The 19,975-nt window shown below is 45.8% G+C and overlaps 1 non-coding gene across 1 annotated transcript; it reads left to right on the top strand.

Moving 5' to 3' along the window:
• The first annotated feature begins 3,139 nt into the window (after positions 1–3,139).
• On the top strand, positions 3,140–3,306 carry LOC137894496 (U1 spliceosomal RNA). Its single transcript, XR_011105488.1, has one exon. It is a non-coding gene; the product is annotated as a U1 spliceosomal RNA (small nuclear RNA).
• The last annotated feature ends 16,669 nt before the right edge of the window (positions 3,307–19,975 follow it).

Below are 19,975 nucleotides of genomic sequence, written 5' to 3'. Positions count from 1 at the left end.
CCTTTCGTTCCTACGTTTGAATAGACTTTGCTCTCTCCTCTCTTTCTCTTTCAGATACGCATACATGCACAGAAGTGAGTCTCGATCACACATACACAAACATTCAACACATGTTCAAAAAGCAGCACACACACACATGAAGGAAACAAAGCTCTTGGCTGATGTGAAGGACACACATCTGAGGAACCTCAAATGGCTTTCAGAAGCTTCATGAGCTTCATCTGCCCTTTTCTAACATACTCAAATCAGTTTGAAGTCACAGGGTTTCCATTCTTTCTCACATATTAAATAAAACCTGCCCCCCATTCCTCTCTCTTTATTCTACTCTTCAGCCACAGGATTTGTCAGCTTGGTCACAGTCCGTTCCTCTTCATCGTTGTTCCTTCTTCCATTCCCTCTTCCTCCTCCTTTTTATGGTTTCATAGGGATTTCTTATTGTCCCTCCTTGGCTTCAATGCTCATGTGCAAAATAAGCATTCTGAATTCAAAAATGGCCAGCAGCTTTAAGAACACAAGGCTGAATTGGATGCTATTTATTTGTCCTCTCTATCTCACTTCATATTCCTGATTGTGCTCTTTATTAATAAATACAGGCCTGCCATGGGGATCTCTATATTTAGGACTATGAGGTGCATCTGTTGTAGCAGCAAATTGGTATACCATTGGCTCGACCGTGCAGCAGGTCTAACACGGTTTCTGATTTCAGATAAATAAAGGCTCTGAGAAGGAAGAGTTTTCTTTGGTTCAGTTTTATTCTGTTTAATGACCCAACACTAATTCTTATGAAAAAAATAAAAATAGAATTATTAGGTAATACCAGTAAATAACTAGAACAGCACTCAGAGAGCACAGACCTCCTCCAAGCAGCTCGTTCCCCTCCTAACTGGATCAGCACCATCCACATGGTGATCTGGATCAGCACCAGAAAGTTCTAGATTGTTCTTGGTATCTTTATACACCAACATGAAAAGTCAAAGTGAATCAGAGTTGAGTTTTGAATCCGTAAAAGGAGTTTTCAATGTTAAAATGTAATATTTTTTCATAACGTCATTCTGGATCCGATCTGGATTAAATTCGGTGGAGAGATAGGGCACCCCCCCTACACGACTGTGTCAAATTCCATAAACATTGTTTAATAATCAACCAAGATATTTAGAAACAAATTTTGAAGCTGCATTGATGTTCACAAAAATTTCAATGTGATCCAGAATCCAGGATCTATTCTGGATCATCACCAAAATGTAACCATGTTTTCCTGATGACATCCTTAACATTTCCTGAAAAGTTCATCCAGATCCGTCTGGAAAGTGTTGAGTAATCTTGCTAACGGACAGACAAACGCTGGTGATGACATCACCTCCGCCTCGCCTCAGCGAGACAGAATGGACGTCTTACTGGGATATTCACAGTAATAATCATAATCTATAGTTTAAAATGTCTATAAATTGTATACATTGGTATTTCATTAAGATAGCCATGCCATCACAGGAGGCAGGCGGGCAGGCAGACAGAAGGAGACGCAGTAAGCCATGGCTCGGATAGAAGGATACATGGATCGACAGGCGAGCAGAGGAAGCCACATACGTTCACCTCCATAGACAGGAAGCCGAATTAAATTGAGTGTGTGGCAGCCGGCTGCATCAGGTGCATCTGTGTGCACATGGACGATGGTGTGAGTCCTGCAATATTGTCTGCAGTCTCATGGGGTGTCGCCGGGCAAACTCAATCACCTCCCACTCACCTCTGTGCCCCCCCTACACTGTCAGGCAAGGAAGAGACACTGGCCAACACTCTCGTGGACTGAGAGGTAGAGAGGAGATCTTTTTAAAGATCAAGTGCATAGGTGAGAATGCAGTTGTGGGGGTACAAAAAAGTACACATTATTGTTTGTATGTGTCCTTTCTGTTTGGAACCATGTGACACTATATAGGCAGCACAGACATTTTTTCAACTAATTCTGATTTAATTTTAAATTTCATAGCTAAATGTCATACTTTTTTTGATTCATCCCATGACCTGAACTCAAGCGTTACTGTCCTCTGATCTTGCTTACGCAGCTGTCAATCAGCAACATATGTCATGAGAAAATATCAACGATGAGGAAAAGGGAAGAGGGGTACCTGTATATTGCAGGGGCAACACCAATCAAACACACTGAGCTCCTCCCCCTTTATCTGGTTATTCATGTTATAAATATATGTCAGTAATCTCTCTCTCTTCCTGTAGTCTTGTTCTCTCTCTCCCTCTGTTTGTCCCTCTCTCTCTTTCAGGTCCTTCTGTCCGTGGTGCTGCAGAACCTGGACCTGTGTCCCTCAGCTCTGATGTCCATATCGCTAGCATTAGCATTTATAGCTTTATATCGCTAGCATTAGCATTTATAGCTTTATATCGCTAGCATTAGCATCTTGTTTTTGTCTGCTCCGGCTCTGTCTCACTATCACTTCCCTATCCATCTCCTTGACTCGTCTCCGACCTGCCATTCTCTCTCTCTCTCTCTCTCTCTCTCTCTCTCTCGCTCAACCCAGCCGGCCAGACAGATGGCCGTCCACCATGAGCCTAGGTTCTGTCCAAGGTTTCTGCCTGTTAAAGGGAAGTTTTTCCTTGCCTCCGTTGCTCTTGTGGGTCAAGTTGGGTTCTGTGTTTCCCTGCTAATCCTCTAAAGTGCCTTGAGATGACTTCCTGTTGTGATCTGGTGCTACAGAAATAAAACTGAATTGAATTGAATAATTTATTGATTTGCATGTTTGTTATTTATGGTCATCATTAATAAATAAAATATGGAGGTTGATATACTGTACATGAACGTTTATTTAGTAATGAGTGCTGCATAATGTGACAGCATTGTTCAAGTCAGCCTCAATTTCTTTTCTTTTGCTGCTTACTCAAATTGGATTTGTGTAGTCCAAAATGACAATTTGATTCTGAGGGCGTTAAAATCAATACAAGGGCTTATACCCTGAGACCGGTGTTACTCATTTTGTGGTTCGCTATAAAATAACAGCTTTGATAATGTCGCCAATACAAGTAATTCATTAAAATACTAGGAACACAAATACTACTACTTCTACTACTGTACTTTCGGCTTGTCCACAGGAAATCACAGTTCTCCACTTCACCCTGTCCTTCGCATCGTCCTCCTCCACTTACCTGGCAGGGCGATACCATGATCACCAGGGTGAGGCTAACCATAAGCTAACGCTAACCCCATTGCACTGCGGCTGTGCTGACTTCTGCAAATTCTCTCCATGTGGGAATCTCGCCTGCAGAATTTCTGGTAGTGGGGGGCTGCGTTCTCGCTTTCTCCTACCTTTTCTTTTCTGCGTTAGCGCGTGCTAACCGCACTGCCTGTGCTACCATGAGCTTGCATTTAAAGTCCACCACTGAAAGTCCGCTGCGACTGAAGTGTTGCTTTTGACACCTCCTGTCCCAGTTTAAACCTCCAGTCTGCTGCAGGGAAACACGTTCCCCTCCTCCTCACATACAGACCATGTGACATACGGTAAATTATGTGGTATCTATGTAAAGCTATGCTTTCACAATCCGAAGGAATTACGTCAATAGCGTAAGCGGTTCAAGTGTAGCGGCCTTTTTAAACAAGTAGGTCAAATTCTGTCTCCGAGTGTTAAATTGCAGGTTTTTGGAGGTGGGAGGAACCGGAGAAACCCGGAGAAAACCCACGTGGACGTGGGGGGAGCATAGAAACTCCACACGGATAGGATTCGAACCGGTACCGGGACCCATCACACAAGCCTCCGTGCAGGAATACAGTGATGGACTGAGTGTACGTATGCATGATACCACGCTGTGTGTGTGTCACAGATAAGTTGTGTGTGTGTGTTGAGGTGGTGCCTGTTGGTTCGTGTGACACAGTGTTCATGGTCTGAATGATTAACATGGCTTCGGTCAGCGCACATCTACTTCCTTCACGGCATTTAGCAGCTCGACTGCGCGATAGAGCTCACTGATTCCCAATTAGCTGGAAACTGCACACCAGATCTGATCCCTCAAACTGTGAATCATCTAATTATGAAGCTTAATGAAGCAAATCAGTCGAACAACGACCAGAGATTTCTGGAGTGTAACTCAAAAGTGGTTAATGTTTTATTCACAACTCCATTGTGATCAAACAAACTATAACCTGGTAATAATGAGCTTAAGAAGTACTGACAGGCTTCCTGCCATGACTTCGTACAAAGCTCGGCCAGCTGGTTCCAACCCAACCATATATATATATATATAAAAACACACAGAAAACACAACCTGCTGGCAGAGGTCACACAGCCCGCAATGTAGAGATAATATCTCTTTAAGCTCATGGTAACAAAACATGAGAACTGCGAGACAGACAAAGACAAAATGGGCTGACGGTGTTTTTCTGAGGACAAAATGAGACAGTTTAAAAAAATATATTCTTGACATTTACCTTACAGTCTTCAGTAAACAAGAACCAGCGAGATATAGAAAGGGAAAAGGTTGAATGAAAATGTGACAGATACTGCACAGCTCTATAAATATTGAATATATGCCAGACCTGAGACTGCATAAAGTACATACGACACCAGGACAGTACAGTTTATTATATGCTCATCTAGAAGTCCATTTATGACGCCCTTCGTATCTCACGGCCCTGAATTATTGCCCGATTTCAAGTCCTTGGGTAAAAGGTGGTGCACCTCCTACCTGTGGAGCGTAAGAACTTCTCCTTCTCCTCTAACTCACCTCCTACCTGTGGAGCGTAAGAACTTCTCCTTCTCCTCTAACTCACCTCCTACCTGTGGAGCGTAAGAACTTCTCCTCCTCCTCTAACTCACCTCCTACCTGTGGAGCGTAAGAACTTCTCCTTCTCCTCTAACTCACCTCCTACCTGTGGAGCGTAAGAACTTCTCCTTCTCCTCTAACTCACCTCCTACCTGTGGAGCGTAAGAACTTCTCCTTCTCCTCTAACTCACCTCCTACCTGTGGAGCATACCCTCTAACAATATTCAACATGACTCCCTCAATCTCCAGCTTCCAACTCATCTGCTCTCGCCGTAAGGAGAGAGACGATATAGGAAACGCGGGATCACTCGGACGGGAAAGCGGAGAGTTGCTGCTCAAAAACCAATGAACATTGGACAAGGAACGGACGACAGGTTCCTGGGGCTCTGGAACAGCGTTTGGGAGGAGGCAGCCCCGTCTCCGTGTGGACCTGTCCTGGGCTGGGTGGATCAAGCTGGCTATCTGCTATCCTTTGAAGCTGCCCCTCGAGAGCCGCCACGTAGCGTTCCTGTCGGGCCCCTGCCAGGGACGCCGGCTGTTCCTCGTGGCGCTGGATCAGGTTGTCCGGTGCAGATGCCGGGTTGCCTGCTGGGTTCATCTTCTGGCCAGATTGTTCTGTCACGGCCTAAGGCAGGTAAGAACCCAAATGCGAGGCGGTCGAGTGGAAATGCAAAAACAGCTTTTATTGTCGGTTAGGACAGTCAGGCAGACAGATCCGCGGGGGCAGGCACAGGGAAGGTCCAAGAGGCAGGCAGGGGTCACAAACCAGGGAATCCAGGCAGGTAGGCAGACGGAACACAATGGGCAGGCGAAGAGGCAGAATCCGGGAAGCAGGCAGGTTCGATACACGGGAGGTCGGTCTGAAGGGCTGGAGAGCAGGTAGCATAACTGACAATCTGGCAGGGGTGTGGTGACTGAGCTGAGCTTCAGTAGTGTCTGTGCTGATTGCTGACGGGTTGCAGGTGCTGACAGGAACACAGGCGACGGGAGTGATGTGATTGAATAGAATAGAAAGCCTTTATTGTCTTTGCATAGTGGCTATGCAAAGAGATTAGGAGCGCTGCTCCGTCCGGTGCATAGTACAACATACAGTTCACTAATAACAGAAAGTGCAGGTAAATGTAACAGAAAATTCACGGAATAAAAAAAAGACATATTTAAAGTGAGCGGTGCATGCAGTGCGATTGGCCAGTACTTTGCATGAGGAAGTAGAGTACATTAGTTATTGCACATATAGTTATTGCAGATATAGTTATCGCAGATAGTGAGTGATTGTCCTGTTTAATCACGGTTGTCGTTCAGAGCGCTGATGGCTCTCGGTATAAAACTGTCTCTGAGTCTGTTGGTCCTGCTCTTGTGCAACCTGTAGCGCCGGCCCGAGGGCAACAGGTTGAACAAGGTGTGTCCAGGGTGGGAGGAGTCTCTGACAATGTTTGTAGCTCTGCTGAGGTAGAGAGAGCCGGCGATACAGTCCAGGGGGGGCAGAGAGCAGCTGGTGATCTTCTGGGCTGTGTCGATACTCTCTGCAGGGTTTTCCTCTCCGCTGCTGTGCACGCGGCGTACCACACCGTGATGCAGTACCCAGGATGCTCTCCAGGGGGCTCTGTAGAAGGCCACCAGCAGCTTCTCCTCCAGGTGGTTCCTCCTGAGCACCCTCAGGAAGTGGAGTCGCTGCTGGGCCTTCTTCACCACCGCCGTGGTGTTAGCAGACCAGGACAGGTCGTCGGTGATGTGGACCCCAGGAACCTGAATGAGGGGACCCTTTCCACGCAGCCCCCCATGATGGTCAGTGGACCCTCTCCACGCAGCCCCCCATGATGGTCAGTGGAGCCGGGTCTGGGCTGCGTTCCGGAAGTCCATGATGAGTTCCTTAGTTTTTGTGGTGTTCAATGAAAGGTTATTCACCGAGCACCACGCCACCAGTTTACCAACCTCATCTCTGTACGCCGACTCGTCTCCGCCCGAGATGAGCCCGACCACGATGGTGTTATCGGCGAACTTGATGATGGCGTTGGAGGGATCCGTGCAGTCGTAGGTGTACAGCGAGTACAGGAGCGGACTCAGTACACATCCTTGAGGGGAGCCGGTGTTGAGTGTTACGGTGGGAGAGAGGTGGGAGCCGAGTCTGACCCTCTGTGTGCGGTCAGACAGGAAGTCCTTAATCCAGGTGCAGATGGAGGTGGCGAGTCCAAGGTGGGAGAGTTTAACCGTTAAAATGTCCGGGATTATCGTGTTGAACGCTGAACTGTAATCCACAAAAAGCATCCTCACGTAGTTCCCCCGGTGTTCCAGGTGACTCGGTGCAGTGTGAAGAGCTGTGTCGATGGCATCATCAGTGGAGCGGTTTGCTCTGTAGGCGAATTGGTGGGGGTCCAGGGTGGGGGGGAGTGCGTCTTTGATGTGGTTGACGATCAGCCTCTCGAAGCACTTCATGATCACAGGCGTGAGAACAACAGGCCTGTGATCATTCAGACTGTCGATGGCCGACTTTTTGGGGACCGGGATGACGGTGGCAGATTTCAGGCAGGGGGGGGCGATGGACTGTGACAGGGAGCGGTTGAAGATGGTCGTGAAGACCCCGGTCAGCTGATCAGCACAGGCTTTGAGTACCTTCCCAGGTACTCCGTCCGGCCCTGCAGCCTTCCTGGGGTTTACAGTCCGCAGCACACGTCTCACCTCTTGTTCCTGAAGTATCAGTGTGCTGCTGCAAGAGGGGGGGGGGGCTGGTGGGGTGTGACCGTGCCCGGTCTGTCGGCCTCAAATCGGGCAAAGAAATGATTTAATTCCTCTGCCAGCGAGGCGTCCCCGTTCAGTCGCCTGGTTGCTGTTCTTGTAGTTGGTTGTGGGTTGAATTCCCTGCCACATCCTCCTTGGATTGTTCCCAGTGAAGTGCTCCTCAATCCTCCGTTTGTAGGCCCCCTTGGCCTCCTTTGATGCCTCTCCTCAGGTCTGCTCTGGCCTCGCTGTAGAGGGTCTTGTTTCCAGACCTGAAGGCGGTGTTGCGGAGTCTGAGGAGTTCCTGCACTTCACTGGTCATCCAAGGTTTCTGGTTGGGAAAAACCCAGATCCGTTTACTGACTGTGACAGTGTCCACACAGTTCTTGATGTAGGAAAGTACAGTGTCTGTATATTCCTGCAGGTTGTCGCTGTCGAAAATGTCCCAGTGAGTGTTGGAGAAACGGTCTTGTAGCTGAGGGAGAGCGTCCTCAGGCCACGTTGTTACTGTCTTTATTTGTGGCTTTGTTCTCCTCCGGAGGGGGGTGTATGCGGGGGTGAGACGCAGGCAGAGATGGTCCGATCCAGCCAGGTGGGGGAGGGGGGCGGCCTTGTAAGCGTGTTTAATGTTGCAATAAACACGATCCAGGATTTTGTCCCCTCTGGTGGGACACTTCACGTTCTGGACGAACTTTGGCAGAACAGTCTTTAAACACGCTTGATTGAAGTCACCGGCAACGATCAGGACTCCGTCGGGGTGAGCGAGCTGGTGCTCGTTTACACTCGCATGCAGCAGGCCGAGGGCTATGCTAATGTTAGCATCGGGCGGGATGTAAACAGCTATCACGATGACCACCGTTAGCTCCCTTGGTAGATAAAAAGGCCTGCACGAGACAGCCAGAACCTCGATATCAGGGCAGCAATGGGTCTCAACGGTCCTGCTGTTACAACACCACCCGTTGTGCACGTAAACGCACAGCCTGTAAAGGCGGACTGTGAGGTGAAGACCGGAAGAGTTAGTGAGGGAATGCAACAGGCCCGCCTCGAGGCGTGACAGAAGGTGTTCCGTCAGGTATGCAGGGATTGAGGGGACTGAGGGCAGAGCTGCATTGACTATTTTAAATGCCAATCCCATTTTGAGCTGTTTAACCCTGTCTTCTACCCTGAGCCATTTTAGGCTAGCAAAATGTCCAGGAAGAAGGTGGGTCATGGGCCCCAGATTGAGGAGTAGCCCAATCAGTTTGTTTTGGGAGGTTTGGAGCCTGGTTTTCAGGGACACTTTGATGTTTGAATACCAGGAGGTGCTAGCATAGTCAAAAAGGGGCTGAACAAGGCTCCAGCAAGCGTCCGGAGAGCACTTTTATTGACAAAAGCAGACATTCTGCCCAAAAATCTTGTTCTTTGATTGACTTTTTTGATCACCTTAGTTGCCATACTATCACCAGACAGGTATTTGTCAAGAACACAGCCCTAATAGGTAATCTCTTCTTTGCTCGAGATTACTGTATTATCGACTGTGACCTTGAAATCATCAACATTTATCTCACTTAGAGAGTGTTTAGACCCAAAAAGAATCGATTCGGTTTTACCAAGATGTAGTGACAGTTTGTTATCCGTAAGACAAGTACGGATTCTGGTGACCTCAGAGCTGAGAGCCTCCTCAACCTGCACTTTGTCCTCTCCCGAAATCAGGAGTGCTGAGTCATCAGCAAACAGGAACAATTTGCAGTTACAGGCAGCACTCATGTCGTTAATGTATAGGAGGAACAGTAACGGCCCTAGAATGCTGCCTTGAGGAACCCCACAGCTCACCGGCTCATTCAGATGTAGAATTTGTTATTTCAGTGATCCCTTTAGTTTTTTGAGCAGAGTATAAATATAGCAAGTAATAAATAGAGAAGTTGTAAATTAATTGCACTAAAAGGTTATTCCTGAGAAAAAGAACTATCTGTCTTATTACAGAGATGTGCGGTACCTTCTACCCAGTGTTGGGAAAGGAACTAAAGTAACTAGTAACTAAAAGTAATGCTATTACTTTTTCCGAGTAACGAGTTTCGAAGTGAGCTGTAATAATTTATAATTTTTGTTAATTTTCTATAGCAAATGAATAACTGGATTGAAACTTTATTTAGAAAAAAAATTTCATCACAAATATAATTGCCAACATTTTTATTTCAGGAAATGTAAAAATTCTGTGTCATGTGAAAGTGGGTCGATTATTATTATTATTTATTTCCAGAAGTTCTCTATTTTCTATAGTGATTTCTAGTTCATTGACAGGAGAGCTGCAGTCACCTCAGTTGAAGCTCGGCAAGTACTGTAATGTGTTTTATCACCTTTTCGTAGTCCAAATACAACAGGAAAATTAAAAGTAATTATCTGACCAGATGATGTGATTATGTTTTAATATGAATCCTGAGCCCCAAAATGCTTCCTATGAATGCAAATGTGCATTCGTCTTAATGCGTTCCTGTCGATCCTGAAGGTGTGCGCGTGTCCCTGTTTGTGTGGGGGGTTGGGAGTAAGGGAAGAGGTTAATTTGGTCCAGCAGTGAAGAGCCCTTGATAAAGAGCAGCCTGATCCCTGTTTAATTACCTTCCATCTGCATTTCACCATCACACTCTGGGTCATAGAAGGTATGTGTGTGTGTGTGTGCGCTGAATGCAAGATTTGGAATCGGGACACAAATAAGACATCAGCACACTCAACATCTGGATGAGCACTAGTCTGACATTTCACCATGACTATTTACAACTCTTTTGTTTCAGGCTAGTTTAACATATGAGGCTTCGCCACATGTATGTGTTTTCCATTGTGTGTTAGGGTTTTCCCTAACCCTCCCCGGTTCTTCTTCTCCGTGTGGGTGCGTGGTCAATAAAGAGGATTTGGGTCATGATTAAGATATTTATATAAATGCAGATCAATACAAGTTAGTTCAGATATCAGCGCTGAGGTTCGATCCTGCTCCGTGTGTGAGTCTCAGGTCCGAACAAAGGGCCGCTCTCTGCGTCCGCGTCTTTCTATATCCATGAGTCCGGCCCCCTCCAGGTGGGGGTCCCGCCCCAGCCAATCTAAGCCCATGTTTATCTGTGTTGTATGACATCACTGTTGTGATGCGTTCAATTGAAATCAGTCATTAAAATAACAAACTAAATGTGGTGCGTTCCTCGTGGTGTCGGCATGTAAACACGTTGTGGAATCCCATCTAGATACGGAAATTCCCTACGTGTGCATAAACCTGGTGTGGGAGAAATTCATGCTTATTTCAAGAAATGTTTTTTTTTTGATGAATTGTTTCTGAAGCTGAAACTCGTTGGTCTTAGCTCATCTTCCATGAGGAGGATACAGAAGAACACAGTGAGGCCACATGTTGCAGTCCCAACACATTTATATCACATTGCTACTGTTGGAGATCCTATAATTGATCATTATCAAAATTATAACTTTTGGTTAAAATATAACAGAATAATTAAATATGGGAATGATAATAAAAGAAAGGAAATGTTTACTTTGTCTATTCACATGTACGTCCACCTGGACCAGCTGTTATCGGTGTGTGTGTTCCTTTAGATGTGCAAACACACAGACTTGTGCTTTGCATCGTAGCGATTCTTTTCACAATTACACTTCCATCTTCAGTGGTTTGTTGTAGTCAAAAATCCTCGCGTTTCTCTGTTCACTAAAAGTAACACATGATTCATACTTGTGTTTTTCCATGACAAACGCATTGTATAATCTCAAGTGGTTTTTAATCTCAAATTTGATTAAAAAAAACAGGTAAGATTTACCTCTGCCGAAAGTGGGTAATCAGCGCGTTGTTTATCTATCTGTCTGTCTGACTGTTAGCATCATAGCTCAAAAACAGAATAAAATAGAAAGCCTTTATTGTCATTGCATAATGGAGACACGATTAGAAGCGCTGCGCCGTCTGATGCTGAGCTACACTATTAAATAGAAATAGCAGCAGCACAATGTGAAAGTGGTAAACAGGATATTTACAAATTGAATGTCCAGTTCCTTGCAGTGAGTATTGCACATTCGGTCGGGGAGGCGGCGGTATTGCACTTAATTTGTAGCGCATTGCGTTTCTTCACATTAAAAATTGCACATGGTGATTGGTTAACTTTGTTTAATGCACGATGATGACTGTCCCTGAGGAAGAGGACGGAAACTGCAGGCTGATTCATGTTGCTGTGGACATAAGTGAATTTAAAAACAGAATTGTCTTTCATACACCAGAATTAAATGTACAATGTGTTGAATGATATTTGTGGTGCACAATTTGCAGAATAATTCAAAGTTGAATGAATGTTCGAATGTTCACACTTCTATGTCCTCGGGAGGCTGAGTGGAAGACCGTGTAGTGTAGGCGGTGTGAATGACAGAAGGTGCTCCAATTGGTGCTGGAGGTGTGGGTTGTGTAGCTTTAACCAGGGGAGACAAGGACCAAAGGGGACCAAGGAGGCGTACACCTTTCATGTTCTCTCTAGGGTTCGGTCTAGGAACAGCTCCAGTGTGCCCACCAGGTCTGGCATGAAGCCCCCACCGCCCCCCGGCTCCCCAGTACCAGCCTGGCCAGAAGGTTTTGCTCTTCTCTCGTGATCTCCCCTTGTCCGTCAGTCAGCAGGAAGCTGGCACCCCGGTATATCAGTTCCTATGATGTCGATAAAGTTGCTTAAACCCGCCGCCGCTTCGTGTGCACCATTTTTCATGTTTCTTTTCTGAAGTCTGTGACCACCTGCAATCTGATTTCTAATCACGCGATCGGATCGGGACATCCTTAGTACCGAGTACAGACTGGGGGCCCCAGAGTCAAGATGGAGGACACCTACAAAGGTGGTTGAGAACAATTAAGCCAAGATCCTGTGTCACTTCCAGATCCAGATGGACAAACTGGTGATGTCCAACCAGCCTGACATAGAGGCTATGTAGTGATAGATGTAGCGATCCAGAGCGACAGAACATCTGGAAGAAAGAACACAAAGAGCTGAAGCAAGAGCTGGATAAATACCAAGAGCTGAAGGAAGAGCTGGGGAGTGAAGGCAACAGTCGATCCAGTAGTGATCGGGGCACTAGGGGCCACCCAAGCTGGATGCATGGCTCCAGTAGTGATTGGGGGCACTAGGGACAGTAACCCCCAAGCTGGGTGCATGGCTAGTAATGATTGGGGGCACTAGGGGCCACCCAAACTGGGTGCATGGCTCCAGTAGTGATTGGGGCCAATAGGGACAGTAACCCCAAACTGGGTGCATGGCTCCAGTAGTGATTGGGGCCAATAGGGACAGTAACCCCAAAGCTGGGTGCATGGCTCCAGTAGTGATTGGGGGCACTAGGGGCCCCCCAAGCTGGGTGCATGGCTAGTAGTGATTGGGGGGCACTAGGGGCCACCCAAACTGGGTGCATGGCTCCAGTAGTGATTGGGGCCAATAGGGACAGTAACCCCAAAGCTGGGTGCATGGCTCCAGTAGTGATTGGGGCCAATAGGGGCCACCCAAGCTGGGTGCATGGCTCCAGTAGTGATTGGGGGCACTAGTGGCAGTAACCCCCAAGCTGGGTGCATAGCTCCAGTAGTGATTGGGGGCACTAGGGGCCACCCAAGCTGGATGCATGGCTCCAGTAGTGATTGGGGGCAATAAATGGACTGCACCTTTCCACCGCTTCGCGGTGCTCAAAGCGCTTTACATGAGGCCTCACATTCATCCATTCACACACCCATTCACACTCCAGTGGGCGACTGCTGCCATGCAAGGTGCTGCCAGCCCACTGGGAGCAATTTGGGGTTCAGTGTCTTGCCCAAGGACACTTGCCCAAGGACCCACTCTACCAACTGAGCCGCGGCCTTCAATAGGTAGACAGTAACCCCCAGGCGCATGGCTCCAGTAGTGATTGGGGCCAATAGGGGCCACCCAAGCTGGGTGCATGGCTCCAGTAGTGATTGGGGGCACTAGTGGCAGTAACCCCCAAGCTGGGTGCATGGCTCCAGTAGTGATTGGGGGCACTAGGGGCCACCCAAGCTGGGCGCATGGCTCCAGCAGATACCAGGAACAACATCCAACATCTCCGTCCAGAAGAGTGCAGTCCTGGGGACAGCTAAGATCCTGCTAGAACCCTCAAGCTCCCAGGCCTCTGGTAGCGGACCCGAGCTTGAAGGAGACACTGTACCACCCGGGACGGTGAGACAACAATGTTATATATAAAAGGTGATCACTATCTCTTGCCTTGGTGTATTTAGTGGTCACGTGGCACAAAGTTTGCAACTACTTGCATAGTTCAACAGCAAAGTTTTAAATGCATCATCTTTCTCGAGAAGAAAGGGTTATAGCCCTGACATTGTCAGAGCCCCTTTCACATATTTAATTAAAACACGAAGAGGAATGTTTTCTAACATTTATTGAGGTTTTCTCATTTTATTCGTCCTATCTCTCCCTTCCTGTCACCATCTCACTCTTTTTTCTCCCTCCCTGCCTTCATTTCTCCGTCCTTGAGCTGAAAATGAAGAGGTAGGCAGCAGATATTGGTTTGACACTCTGTAACATCTCTTTGTTAGTTTCATGCTCATTGTGTGTGTGTGTGTGTGTGTTCGGTTGTGTGAACTTGTACACAAATAGGCATGTGTCAGTGCATCTGTGCCTGCTGATGAAAGACTCAGTGAGGTGACACAAGGCTAGAGCTGCTTACAAAACCTATGAACTATGTGGCAGATTCTGATGAACATAAATGAAGATATTAAACACAGAGGGGGAAAAATACACAATTGATGTTGTGGGCTCACTGTTGCCAGGGAATATACTCGAAGTAATCTTGATCAGTCGACAGCTTTCACTATGAGGAACCACAGTCAATTGAAATGCCTATACATGAGAGACAACTGTGGGGGACATGACATAAAGTAATTTCCCTCTGTTATAACCAGATAATACAAATTAATACACGTTACTATATTCAATCAATCTGAGCATTTCAAGGTTTCTCCAGTGGCCACTGTGGCTTGCTTCCAAAGCATGTCCATGCATGAGAAACAGTGAAATCATGCCCTGCTTCTTCCAGAGGGGAAATACTTGGGGTGCTTTCACACTGCACCAAGAGGACTCGGTTCGTTTCCAAGTTTTTCATTCCGTTGTTGTGAACTGAGCCAGAGACTTTACTGATCCCCAGCGACTTTGTGTTTGTTAAAACGACTAGCGTTGTGTAACATTTATGATGTAGGCCAGAACAAAATGAGCCGTTGTTGGCGCACTCCAAACCAAACCAAAAACAAACATGGCAGAGGGAGGGACTGCCCCTCCTACTTTGTCCAATCGACGAGCACCCCTTTCAGCCACGTGATGCTGCTCTGAAAGTTTGTTTCGAGAAGCAATTGCAGTGTGAAGGCAGACCTTTCGACTAATTATAAATGCAAGAATTTGCTCCCAAACGAACCGGGTCCTCTTGGTGCAGTGTGAAAGTCTCCAAACTGAGTCTGGGTCCATAACTTCAACTGTCCTATCCTAAAGATTGTGAGAAGATCTACTTACTGGTTGTTAAAATTGATGTTAGTTAAACAACATCTATCATGCTACCAGTTATAGTACCATGCTATATTGGGCTAAGCCCATACAGGCAAGTCCAGACTTGTAGGTTCGACTTACATCCAAACCAGAAGCCCTCATTGATTGTTTGACTTCTCTTATGCTCCCTGCTGGGGTTCATGCACCAACGAATAAACAATTTGTTTCATAATGAATTACTTTATTATATTCGGTGTATCACTGTTTCTCTTTCATCGCTCCTAAATATAATGTCTTGTAGCGACAGTGAATCTACAGAAATGAAAACACTTTTTGATGTAGCCAATTGCAGATATTGTGTCATAAATACTTTTTACTATTGCAACAACACATCATCAGTAGGGTCTCATGGCGGCCTAATCACTGCTCATGTTCCCTATTTGTGAGTGAACAATCTAATGCTTGGTGAATTGTGCTCTACAACGACAGGAAGAGCGGACATCGAAGTATCAAAAAGCCACGTTGCTGTGAACACCTATTGTATTCTAAAAAATAATTATTCGGCACAATCTTAATCAGCCAGTTTAAGAGGTTTCAGACAGCAGGCCTCTCTTTAAACTCCTCACGTAATTATACAATTTTTGCATTGTGAAATGGTGTCTTGTTGAGGGGTGTGGGATTAGATTGGCTAGTTAGGCCTGACATTTTTTTTTGACACACCTCAAAATTCACTCATTTTGTCAATCCCCCAATTATTTTGTTCATGCATTACAAACTCACTTGTGCACACACACTGGGAACATTTGTTCATCCTGGATGTTAAAATGAACATTCCTTGGTAAAACATAAATCACGCCTACAGATTAAAGCCATAACGCAACACAGACAGACACACATAACACCTTAACTTTCAGCAAATCATAGTAATAAAAGCAACCACAACACGCTCACTTTAAGTTCACTCGATGTCCCTTTAATCCTCCTTTCAACACGTTCTCTGGATGCCCTCAGTTTTCTCTCTTTTCACCAATCGTTCTTTGTTAATCACAAGCTCCAAATCTTTTACATCAGCCTCTTTCCCTCCCCTCTGTCCACCTCCCACCTGCCTCCCCTTTCTTTGCTCTCCCAGTTGGTTATTAATGGTTTTAATTTACAGAAAGCAAGGACCTTGGTGGCTGCAGTGGCACCCCCCCCCCCTTCCCCCAGAGTGTCTTTGTGTGTGTGAGATAGGAACGAGAGACACCCTGCTCATCCCTGTGTAACCAAGCAGCAATAACACTTTGTCTTCTTTAACTGTGCTGCACCTTCAAGGTATTCCGCATTCTTCACCTTTCCATCTTTGTCTCTGAACACATTTTTTTTTGTTTCTTTTCCCCCTGATTGTTTCTTATTATTTTCTATTTTTCTGCTTTACATCTCTAAAACATGTTTAAATAGTACAGGAGTTTGTGACTCCCTGGTCAGGTGTACATCCTAAATATTGATACATATTGACACATGCCATTATCATTATTAAACCAAATTAGCTACAAAAACATACTATGACAAATAGTTTCTTAATAAGCCAAGGACCATCACGAAACTATATAAATGAAAGAAAAAGAAAGACAGTTACACAACAAAACCCTTAAAGGAGACATAATGTGAAAAACTCACTTTTCCATGTTCCTATAATACTAATTTCGTGAGTTTTGGTCACAGCTAAATAAACCATCCAGTCAGTCCTGCGTAGTTTGCGTAGTTATGTAATCAAGTACAGAAACGCTTCTGGAAGAAGTCTGAGAGAGTGCACGAAATGTGCGTGCACATGCGTGCATTCCCGCGTCTGCGCTCGACACATTCACGGTCGACCGGATCATTTGCCCGGCAGTACAGAGATTACCAACATGTCAGGGACATACAATCACTGCTCTGTTGTTTGCTGCTCTGAACGACACAGATCTTTACTCCAACAACCAGCTTCAGAGGACAGAAGAACAGAGTGGATAAAGTTAAGCTTTAGTGGTATTGTTCCAGCAAAAATTGGCAAAAATATTTTAGTGTGTGCTAAACACTTGGAGCCAGACTGCTTTAAGAACCTCAGACAATATAACGCTGGACTAGAAATGAATGGGTGTGTGTCCTGGAAGGGAAGGAGATAAGGAAGCCTGGTGGTGGAACCAGTAACTGCAGAAGTGTATACAGGGAAAGAGGTTAGCTAAGAAGAAGTGGGACAATGAGAGTGTTAGCGTTTTCCTTAACTCTCATTGGTTCTTTTATCACATTCAGAGGTGTGTAATCAATGCAGAGAATATTTGTAAGTTTAGGTATTTAATAAAATAATTCTGGCACAAGTTGATGAGGAAAATCAGCTCTGAGGTTTGCCCATGGTCCTTGTGTCTGTCCCAGGCCCGAACAAAGGACATTCCACATGTGCACTCTTATTAACACTTTGGCTTATGTCCCTCCCTTGAGGGAGGGACTACTACCCGCCTATCTTAAACCTCCGTGGATAAGTATCTATGTGTAGTGTAGGGAATTTCCATACTAGATGGAATTCCACAACGTGATTACATGCCGACATAGCACTAAAAAGACACAACATTTATTTTTGGCCCATTACGTCGATCGCGAAGGTAAAGTCGGTCGTTCGCGTGACGATCCCTCGGGGATTATTGTCAGCGTGTTATTGTTGCGCTGTCCCTTTAAGACTAGTGATGTCATGTTATGTGCGCGCGCGGAGTGGAGAGAGGGAGGGCCGAGAGCGGAAAGTCCTGCTTTGTGGTTTGCACCAACGTTACAATATTCTTTGATTGACATGCACGGCAGCCAGTCAGATGACAACTTATTTCTTCTGACCTTTAGGTCACCGCGCATGCGCAGAAAGGTGCTAAGTGCAGCGAAACTAGCAAGCTAGTCACGAGTTATCTCTGTTTTTTCTTCAAAACGAAAGAAAGCTTATCACCATCGAAAATGAGTGCGGTTGCTGGACCAACCAAGTAAGAAGACAACATATCACTTTCATACGGAATGGGAGGTGGAATTTTTTTTCACAATGTCATTTTTGTTTGCCTGATCTGCCAGACTACCATCGCATTCCCGAAGAAGGGAAATGTGGAGCGCCATTTTCGGACTATTCATGGGAAATACGACACCGACTTTCCGCCGAAAAGCGAGCTGAGAAAAAGAAAAGTTAACGAATTAAAATCCCAGTTGTCCGGACAGCAGTCATTTTTCACGCAACCTACTTCCAAAGCGAAAGCCGCCACCGAGGCATCGTTCTGCGTGAGTCACGTCATCATTACGAACAAGAAGTCCTTCCAAGACGGCGAGATGGTGAAAGAGGCGTTTCTTTAAAGCAGCGGACTGATTGTTCCGAGACTTTAAGAACAAGGCCGAGATATTATCTTCAATCAAAGCTCTGCAGCTGTCCAGAAGTCCAGTTACACGGCGCTGTGGAGCCATGCTGAGGATGGAACCAGCAGATGTGGACGGACGTCAGAGATTGAGAGTGTTTCTCACTGCAGCTGGACGAATCTACTGACCTGAGTGACACAGCCCAGATGTGCGTTTTTATTCGTTTGGTGTTTAGTGATCTCACTGCAAAAGAGGAGCTATTAAAGAACACGTACGAGGAGAGGACATATTTCTGTCGTCTAAAAACTTTATTGAGAAAACTCTGCTTCCAGTGTACAAATCGGTGTCCATCACCACGGACGGAGCGCCCGCAATGATTGGAAGCGTCAATGGATTTATTGCAGAGTGCAGGGAGGACGACGCTTTCCCAGACTTCTTGAATTACCATTGCATAAAAAACCAACAAGCGTTATGCGCTAAAATCCTTAACATGAAAGAGATCATGGATGTGGCAACAAAGATCGCCTGTTCTATTCGAGCCAGATCTCTCCAAAGACGGTTATTCCGTTCACATCTGGAGAAGGCTGACTGCGACTCTCTGAGTTGTTGCTACATCCTGATGTGAGATGGCCGAGTCGAGGGAAACTCCTGCAAAGATTCCGAGAGCTCTATCTGGAGATGAATGAGTTTTTCTGTGAAGCAACTAAATGACGCTCAGTGGCTGTTAGACTTGGCGTTTTTAACCGATCTGACATGCTGAACGATCTTAATCTAGAGCTGCAAGGAAAAGACCAAACAGTGATTAACATGATCAGCTCAGTCAATGCGTTCAAACTAAAGATGAAATATCACTCCTCAAAGCTCCAGCGTCATGATTTGGCAAATCTTCAGAACCTGGCTTCAGAACTGGAGACGCGAGGGAAGGCCTGTGTGCAGCTTGATGGCGCTCGCTACACGGAGCAGATTGTCTGTCAGAGTTTGACAATCGCTTTCAAGACTTGTCTTTGATGGAGCCAGTCGCTACATTCATGTGCTTTCCTTTTAGGAAGATGCTGATGTTGATTCACTCGCATCAAAAATAGCAACACTGCTTCACCTGAACTCTTCTGGAGAGGAAAATGAGATTTAGACTCTTCAAGCCAACATCGAACTGAAGTCAGGACCTTGTGGACAGTTCTGGAGGCCACGTCCCCCAACATGAGGACATGTGCTGCAAAACATGAGGACATGTGCTGCCTCCTTCACCGCATTATTCGGCTCCACTTATTTATGCGAGTCAGCCTTTTCCCACATGAAGATCATCAAGTCCAAGTACCGTTCCACCAGACCGATGAACATTTGGAAGTGTGCTTGAGGCTGAGTCAGCAGCTACTGTCCGGACTACGCATCCCTGATTCAAGTCAATGCAAGTCAAAGTAAACTGATGTAAATACAAAGAAATGTTCGTAGTTAATTAAATTGTGTTGTGCAATATTGGCTCATGCGGTTACGCAGGGTACATCAGCATACACTGTTAATAAAGAATCCTCAATATATTTGAAAATACTTCTATGTTTTGCATTTTTTAGTGGGCAGATCTTTGTGACTTTCATTTTATAAGTAGCTCACATGCTGAAAAAGTGTGGGCACCCTTGAGTTATACGATGAAGTTATGGCAAAAAGTAGTTGAGGTTAGACGA

This window comes from Brachionichthys hirsutus, chromosome 5 (assembly GCF_040956055.1).
Source record: "Brachionichthys hirsutus isolate HB-005 chromosome 5, CSIRO-AGI_Bhir_v1, whole genome shotgun sequence".
NCBI classification, from domain to species: domain Eukaryota; kingdom Metazoa; phylum Chordata; class Actinopteri; order Lophiiformes; family Brachionichthyidae; genus Brachionichthys; species Brachionichthys hirsutus.
Note: the sequence above shows the minus strand (reverse complement) of the source record. Positions and strands in the feature narration are given on the sequence as shown.